An 8,864-nucleotide genomic window follows, 5' to 3' on the forward strand; every position below is an offset into this window, starting at 1 on the left:
TATTCACTGTTTTGCCTTCAGCCTGTTTACATGCTTCTGTGAGAGCAACCAACTCTGCTGCTTGTGCAGAGAGGTGTGAAGGAAGTCTGCCACTAACAAGTGTTGCATGTGGTGTAACCACAGCAAACCCAACCTGACAAGTGCCTGTTTCTGGGGCACGAGAGGCAGATCCATCTACAAATAATTCAAGGTCGGCGTTAGAAAGAGGTGTGTCTACCAAATCAGGCCTTGGGGTACATGTTTGTTGCAGGACTTCGACACAGTTGTGGGGCTCTCCATCATCTGCAGTAGGGAGACGTGTTGCTGGGTTAAGGACATAACAACGTTTTACAGTGACATTGGGCATTTCCAATAATGTTGTATGGTATCTCAGCCATCTCTGAGCAGAGAGGTGAGAAGTCTTCTGGGCATGCAAGATATGAGAAACAGCATGTGGAACCATGAGAATTACATCAGAATAGCCCACAATGTCACGTGACGCTAACACAGCTTTTTCAGCCGCAGCCACTGCTCGCAAACAGTGGGGGAGAACTGAGGCAACAGGGTCGAGTTTTGAGGAGAAATAGGCGACAGGCCTAAGTTTTCCTCCATGTGGTTGACATAAAACTGATGTCATGTAGCCATCTTTCTGGTCTACAAACTGAGTAAACGGCAAGTCAGGTCTTGGCAGGCCATGGTCATGTGCACTAAGATGTTTACCATGGACCATGGAAGAGAGGGGTACCTCTCTTTCTGCATAATTTGGGATCCATTGCCTGCAGTATGATGTCATCCCTAGGAAACTCATCATCTGCCTCTTTGTAATGGGCTTTGGTACTGATTGGATTGCTGCAACGCACTTTGGGGAGAGATCACATGTCCTAAATAAGTAACTTGTTTTTTTACAAATTGAAGTTTTTGTCGGCTCACCTTGTGGCCGTTATCTGCTAGGTGTTTGGGTAGTACTACTGTGTCAAATTTGCACGCCTCTTCTGAGGGGCTGCAGACCAATAGATCGTCGACATACTGCACAAGGGCAGACCCCCGGGGGAGATGTAAGCGTTTCAAGTTGTCACTGAGCGCTCTGTGAAATGCGCCTGGGCTTTCATGGTACCCCATAGGGCATCTTGTCCACGTGTACCCACGCCCTTTGAAGGAGAAGGCAAACCAGTACGGACTATCAGGATGCACTGGAACAGAGAAAAATGCATTAGCCAGATCAGCAACCGAAAAATGAGTGGTGTCTGGTGGAATGAGTGACAAGATAGTATGTGGGTTAGAGACTTCTGGTGCTCGCTGATAAACAGCAGCATTCACAGCTTTCAAATCCTGCACAAATCTCCATTCAGTGGGTTGGCCTTCTTCTCTAATTTTTTTGACTGGAAAAATGGGCGTGCGTACAGGTGAATCATTGCAGGGCACAATAATGCCTGCTTTTAACAGCGCTTCAAATACTGGTGTTATTCCATTGTTGGAATCGAACCCAACCTAATTGTATTATTTTAATAAATAATTTTATTATTTTAATAATCATATTTTATGATTATTAATAATTAGCCAACATCAAGTCTGCTTACTATTGCAAAAACACCATCGATGGCTTCTTGCTTAAGCGGATATTGTTTGAGACATGGCCTATATTCAGATTTAGGATGCACTACCAAAGGTGTCGCCCCCGCTATGAGTCCAACATCATATTTATGAGCGGCCCACAATGAAGGCGGCACCTGAGACAGCACAGTGATTTGATCCGCTCCTGTGAGTGTAAACAAATCAGTGTGCTGTGCATGCTCCTCTACGAGCTCCATTGACCTTTGTACCAACACGGTACTTGTTACTACGGTCCTATGTACATTACCCCCAGCGCTATATTCTTTTGTGGGATCCCCCGCAACCGGTTCAAAATCCAGAAGGCTGAGACAATGCTGCAGCCACGGGCCAAGGTCCTGCCACTGCCAGTGCAATGGCTTAGCCAATGATACGTGAGGGGTGGAGCCAAGAAACACTTTTTCCTGAGAGGAGGAGAGAAATACAGACACCGCAGCAGCCTCCTCCGTCCAATACACATACTTTAGAATCAATTTTTCTGGTTCTTTCTGCTTATCATACCACACTTCCTCATACCTTCTATCTGGCCCTACACTTACATGAGATGTGCAATGTAATGAATCAGGTGACATGAAGTCTGTAGTGTGTAAGACATGAGATCGTTTGAAATCAGTGAGATGTTGGGCTGTGGAAGTGACATCACTGTTGATGAAATTCCACTCATATGCATATAAGAGTGCACTGGGACTGTATTTAAACATTTGAAACCATGGGACTTCAGTTCTTTTCAATACCTTGATACCCTCTGGTGTTGAGCACAGTGTAATGCCAAAGTGACACATCAAATCTCTCCCCAGCAAATTTATGGGACAGTTTTGTGATACTAGGGAAGAGTGTTTTATCATCTGATCATCCAATTCACATTTCAGTGGAACCGAGCAGCTCTCTGAAACAGGGACACCGCTTGATCCCATTGTGAAACATGTTTTACCACTTTCTTTGGGGGGGTGAGACAAAGCATCTTTTCTTAAAACTGAGCTCGTAGCACCAGAGTCTACCAAGAAAGTCACAGGATGATTAGAAATCATCAGAGTTAATTGTGGGAATTTCTTATATCCTTCAGTGTTAGTATACATTGTGAATTTTAGAATAGGTGTTTGTGCAGGTATTATAGCTAGAGATTGTGTGTGGGTGGGTGTAGAGTGCATTACCTGTGTCCCTGAGGAGGGCTAGTCCATCTCCGGGGTCCGGCCCTCCCTGCTCTCCCCTCAGTCAGACCTTGGGAAGGTTGGTCCCTCCCCCTGCTGCCTTGGACATTCTGCTTGCCAGTGCCCCCGCCTTCCGCAGTGGTAACACACATCCGGGTCATGGCCACCAGGGGTCGAGTTGAAATTGCCCCCGCCACGATTTCTACCGCGACCTCTGCCTCTTCTGAGTTGGCCTTGGAAGGGTCGTGGGGCCATGTTTGCACATACATTGATCATGGACAGTTGTGCGTCTTCCATCTTCCTTTGCCTGCCTTGTTTTCTTTGCTCATCTGTGCTGAGCAACTCATCCTCAGCGTGTTCAGCATGCTGCAGGATTTCTGCGAGTGGGCAGGTTTTCCAAGTTACACAGAATTTCTTTATCGTCTGCGCTAGTTCAGGCTTCATTCTGCTCAGGAAATGTTCTTTCAGATGGACTTCATAAGGCTCCAAAGGTCGTCTCCCCATTAGGTTGGGTCTGACGAGGCCACTGTGCGTGTCGAAAGCTGTCGAAAAATAGCAGCAACTCCACCTCCTCGGCCGAATTCTCTGGGAACGTGTGAATTTACATGACTGGGGGGAGTAGATTCATTTAGACTGACATATTCATCGGGATGCAGCCAGGTCTTAGTGAGGGATGATAAATCTATTTTTTGATCTGAGACTAGTTCATTAACTAAAATAGCCTTTGATAATAATGATCTTATGTTTAAAAGACCACATTTAAAAGTCTTTGTTTCCTGAGTTGGAGGTTGCAGAGGTTGTGTTAATTTGTATTAGATTTTTGTGTGGAATTCTCCCTCTGTTATTGTTTGATTTAAATAATTGAATGGGACGGTGGATAGACACAATCTCTATGGGTTTGTGGTTGTGACTGATCCAGAGGGAGCGCAGAGAAGTGTTTAGCACTGCAGCTCTGCTTCCTGGTCCCAACTCTGGGTTGTCATTTAATAGACTGGGTAATATTCCTAGATAAGAGAGATGCCCCATCCCAAGTGGGATGAACGCCGTCTCTCCTAACAAGACCAGGTTTCCTCCAAAAAGTTTGCCAATTATCTACAAAGCCCACACCATTTACAGGACACCACCTCGACAGCCAGCGGCTGTCTGGCCTCCCTCAGCAACAGCAGCTGGACATCGTCTATAGTGATGGTTTGTGAAAAGGACGGGACGTACTGCCTCTGCATAGACTATAGAGCCCTGAATGATGCCACCATTAAAGACGCATACCTGCGTCCCACATCCACGACACACTGGACACCCTCTCTGCTGCCAAATGGTTCAGCAAACTGGACCTTGCCTCTGGCTACTTACAAGTTGAACTGACCCCCACGACATGCAAAGTAGCGGCCTTCTGCACCAGAAATGGACTGTTTGATTGGAATGTCATGCCGTTTGGACTGTGCAATGCTCCGGCAACATTCCAGTGACTGATGGACCTCGTCTTGGCTGAGAAATGCCAGTTGGCATTCAATGAACTCAAGCGCCTGCTAACCACTGCGCCAGTCTTGGGTTATCCACTGAATGAAGGCAAAATGATACTGGACACTGATGCAAGCGACTTTGGCCTTGTGCTGTCCTCTCACAAGTTCAGCAGGGCCTGGGATTCGTGCTGGCCTATGTCCAAAACTGAATAGAATTACTGCTCCACACATCGAGAACTGCTTGCCGTCGAGGACTCCACATCACATTTCCGTCAGTATCTCCTGCGGAGGCCCTTCACCGTTCACACCAACAACAGCAGCCTTCGGTGGCTGACAAGGATGAAAGAGCCTGAGGGACAGCTCGCCCGGTGGCTCGAGAGATTAGACGAGTACAACTTCGAGATCATCCATCACCCTGACCTGCAATGCAGACAGCCTCTCCAGGAGACCTTTCTGCCAGACCTGTTCGTGTAAGCTGCCAGGCCCCTCCCTTCTTTCAGTGAACATCAGTCATCAGGGTGTGCAGTGCAAGTTGGACTCCGACATCAACCAGACGATGCTGAGTCCAGTGGGGGTAGAGGCACACTCAGCTTCCGCAACAGTGAGTGTAATGGGGGTACACAAGGTTATCCCTGCTGGTGCAGACAACTGAGCTGTTTTGCGGCTGGTCCCCAGAGGAGCTGAAACAGGCCCAGAAAGCCGATACAGATATTGCACCTATCAAGATATGGATGGAAGCCAGTGTAGAGCGCCCCCCATGGAAACAGTCTCCCCATGCAGTCCAGCCACAAAGACCTTTTGGAGCCAGTGGATGCAGCTCTACGTCTGAGATGGAATACTGGTTAGGTGGTCCTACTGCTTGGATGACCTTTCGGCCTGACGTCATGAGCCAAATGCATGAAGGGCAAGTAGGTGGACATTTTGGTGTGGAGTGCACCTTAGCCCGGCCGCAGACCCGATACTTCTGGTACCGAATGAGAGAGGACGTTGCCCTCTGGTGTGGCACCTGTACCAGCTGCGCGTCCAAAGCCAGGCCCTTTAAGACACCACAAGCTCCCATGTGTACTGTTCGAGTGGGATCCACAGTGAAGCACATCACCTTGGACATCATGGGGCCACTGAATGAGTCAGAGCGCAACAACTGTTGTGTGCTCGTGATACAAGACTACTTCACAAAATGGGTGGAAGCTTTCCCCCTACCCAATAAGTAGGCTGTAACTGGGGCTGAAGGGCTGGCATCGGAGTGGGTGTGCCGCTATGGAGCGCCACAGACACTGCACAGTGACCAAGGCACAAAATGTGCGCACCGTTTGGTATCGAGAAAACGCACAACACAACCTTTCGACCTTAGTCTGATTGCCAAGTTGAGAGATTCAATGCCACCTTGCAAAAGATCTTGGCCACAACAGCCAAGTGTTGCCACTGTCCAACATCTGGTTAGGGTCTAAGTGAAACCCTGCTTGGCTATCTGCAGAAACACAGCCAAGGTGCATGAGACCTAGAATTTAGATTCTACAAGCTGCATGTCTTTTGACTCTGGGAGGAAACCAGAGTACATTGAGAAGACCCATGCAAATAAGGAAACTCCATACAGAAAGGCTGTGGTCGGCAGGCAGGGTAGAACCCAGCAACCAATCAGCTCACAGCATCAGCGTTATTACTGTGCTGATGTACTGAAATGAAAAGTAAAATCACATTATTGAAACATTTCACAATAAGAAACTAAACTCAGTATAAATGTCTGCTCGATATTTTTACATTCCACACACACTCATACCATACGTGTTTTAACCTATTGTGTATTGTTCATTTATTTAATTTTGCAGATTTTCAGTTTCCATGAATACAATAGTCTTTGTACAGCTTACTCTTACTTATTCAGACAAGAACAAAAATCAAACTTGACTAAGAACACCTCTTAGATTAATTGAATACATTTAAAAGGGCCCATATAGTGTCAAATACATTTGCTGGGCTTTTACTATCCGTAATTACTTGAAGGGGGTCTGTAGGTACCCTCAAAGTATGAAAACAGTCACTCTGCGGACTTTTTCACTCAGTCCATTTGAAGAATACATTGCGTTTCGTACTTCCTCTCCGTATGATGTCATCATGGAATCTTACTCTTCTGTCAGCCCCACGCAGCTGGTACCAGTCCAGCCTCCTACCCCACCAGCCCCGCACACCACATGCAAGTGGAGGCTGTTTTGGAGGAACTCAGCATGCTTGAAAATTCTCCAAACTGTCTCCCCTGCAAACTTACACAAAGAAGATCTTGTGGCATGTTTCACCAAGAATAATGATATTTAGACAGCAGATATATATCAGTCCAGTCTTTGGACCCCATGACCTAAATCCAACAGGATTTGAAAAAAATTAATAATTTTGAAGTTTGTGTAAAAGTTCTTAAATAATGTGTAGGGTCTTAAACAATCTGCTCTTGCAGATCAACAGAATCTGCTTAAATTTCTGCCAATGCTAAATTGATTTAAAAAGACAAAAAAGCTAAATGCTTTTGAGTTCATGTTAAATTCACACATTGAGAAGAAAATTAACTTTTCAGACCTTAAATCAGTGGTCACCAACCTTTTCGAGCCCAAGAGCACTTTTTAATTCCAAACGTAAGCCGAGAGCTACCACCCTGATATCTTCCAAAAAAAACACTTAGGAGGGTCATATTTATTATTTTTTGCAATTTCTGTTAAAGGCTGAATGTACAAGAAATAAATATACACAAAGAGAGGCAGTTGTGCAACTTTTTCTATTCAATGACAATATTCAAATTAATATCAATTCATATTTACAATGCAAAATATGTAGCTTCTCAGTTCCACATCATGTTCTGCAGAGGAGCTGCTACTGCAGCACAATGTTTGTACATTTAGGCTTTGATTTGAATATGGCCACAAATATGATTAATGCCTTGTATGAAAGAAGTCCCTTGTACTCAAATAAATACCAGTACTACACAGTATGAAGCCGTGCATCTTTCCGCTCCTGCAAATATTTCACAATAAAAAAACAAGGGAATGGATATCATTAACAAACTCTGGAGTGCTTTTATTTTTGAAAAGGCATACAGAAAGTGTTGCAACCATTTGTTTGTGACATAAATTCATCAGATAAACATTAAAACTCATTTTCTCTGTTTATTCTGCTGTGAACCAAAATGTTTATCTGTCTATGACACAAATGTATTTACAACACTTTCCGAACACGTTTCAAAGTAAAAGCACTCCAGCGTTTCACTTTCTGAATCCACTCATTTGTTCCAAAGGGACTTTGATTGTTATCGACAGACCGAAAGATGCGCATCTTCATACCGTAGAGAAAAAATAACTCTTCCTCCCAATCATTATGAAAATAGTATGTTTTCTTTCGCTTTTCTGCCATGTTTTCTTCAGTTTGGGGGGTAAAAACCACATCTAGCTCGCCATCGTTGCTGCTCCCGCTAGCTTGTCTCAGCATAGAGTGAGATGGCGGTTTGACTTTTTTTTTAATTTCAAATTTCAGTTTTTCTTTTTTTTCTTCATTTTTAATTTTTTTTTCTTTTTCTTTTTTAAATTTAGAGCATGCCTTGCGGGCGACTCGCGGGGTCCCTGCGGGCGACTCGCAGGGTCCCTGCGGGCGACCAGGTGCCCACGGGCACCGTGTTGGCTACCCCTGCCTTAAATAGTACAATTACCTTCCAGCGGAGGGCAGCGTTACTGTTTTTGTGAGTGTATGAGTGAAAGAGAGAGTAGCTTATCAATTCTAGCCCTGTGGTTGTACAATTTTTGATACACATTCCTGTAGTCATTTTTCTGTCACTGTTTTGTCATGGGAGTGTTTATTTTCGCCTCTTTATGAAGGGTGTTTTCAGTTTAGTTATTACCTCCTTGTGTTTCATATCCCTGTGTTTATGTTTGTATATGACTTGTTCCTGTGTCTCATGTTTTCCCACTCCCTGTGTTCTGTTTCCTGTTTTATTTTGTAGTTTCTGCTCCTTGAGTGTTTTCTTTCTTCACTTCCTGTCTTTGTCCTGTTTCCCGCCATTGTGATTGTCTGCACCAGTCCTCATGTGTTCCACCTGTGTTCAATTGCCCCTGCCTTCCCTGTGTATATAAGTCTCTGTGCTTCCCGTTGTTGTTAATGCCTCATCTCTTGTGCTTGTCGTCATCTTCATCATTCTGTCTCTAGTAAGTTCCTAGTGTTTTCCCCTGTGTGATCTGAATTTAAGGCCCCTTTTAAAGGTTCAGTGTGTAAAATATGTAAAATCCTTGAATTATGGATCAAATTGTCATAATCGTCTTCAATGGCTTACAAAAAAACTCTGAAGGAAAAAAATGACAGATAAAAGCTCTTTTAAACAATAACAGCATCGATCAATGTTTTCCATAAATATGATCATAATTAATATTTTGAAGAATTATAGAATATATTAATTAGATATCTGATAAAATCCCACAGGAAAGTGAAAGTGTGAAGACTTACCTCCCTTCACTTCCTCTTAAGCAATTTGGCCACAAAGTTGAGCAAAAAAATTGTTTGGTTGCAGCAATGCTTTACATCACACACACATTAAGTTTCAAACTTTGTGAAGCTACTGTTCCCCCTTGATTTATTTATTTTATTTCATAGCAGCAAATCATAACCAAATGATCTTATAAGACTATAAAAGATGTATACA

The sequence above is a fragment of the Hippoglossus hippoglossus genome, chromosome 3 (assembly GCF_009819705.1).
Source record: "Hippoglossus hippoglossus isolate fHipHip1 chromosome 3, fHipHip1.pri, whole genome shotgun sequence".
Classification (NCBI taxonomy): domain Eukaryota; kingdom Metazoa; phylum Chordata; class Actinopteri; order Pleuronectiformes; family Pleuronectidae; genus Hippoglossus; species Hippoglossus hippoglossus.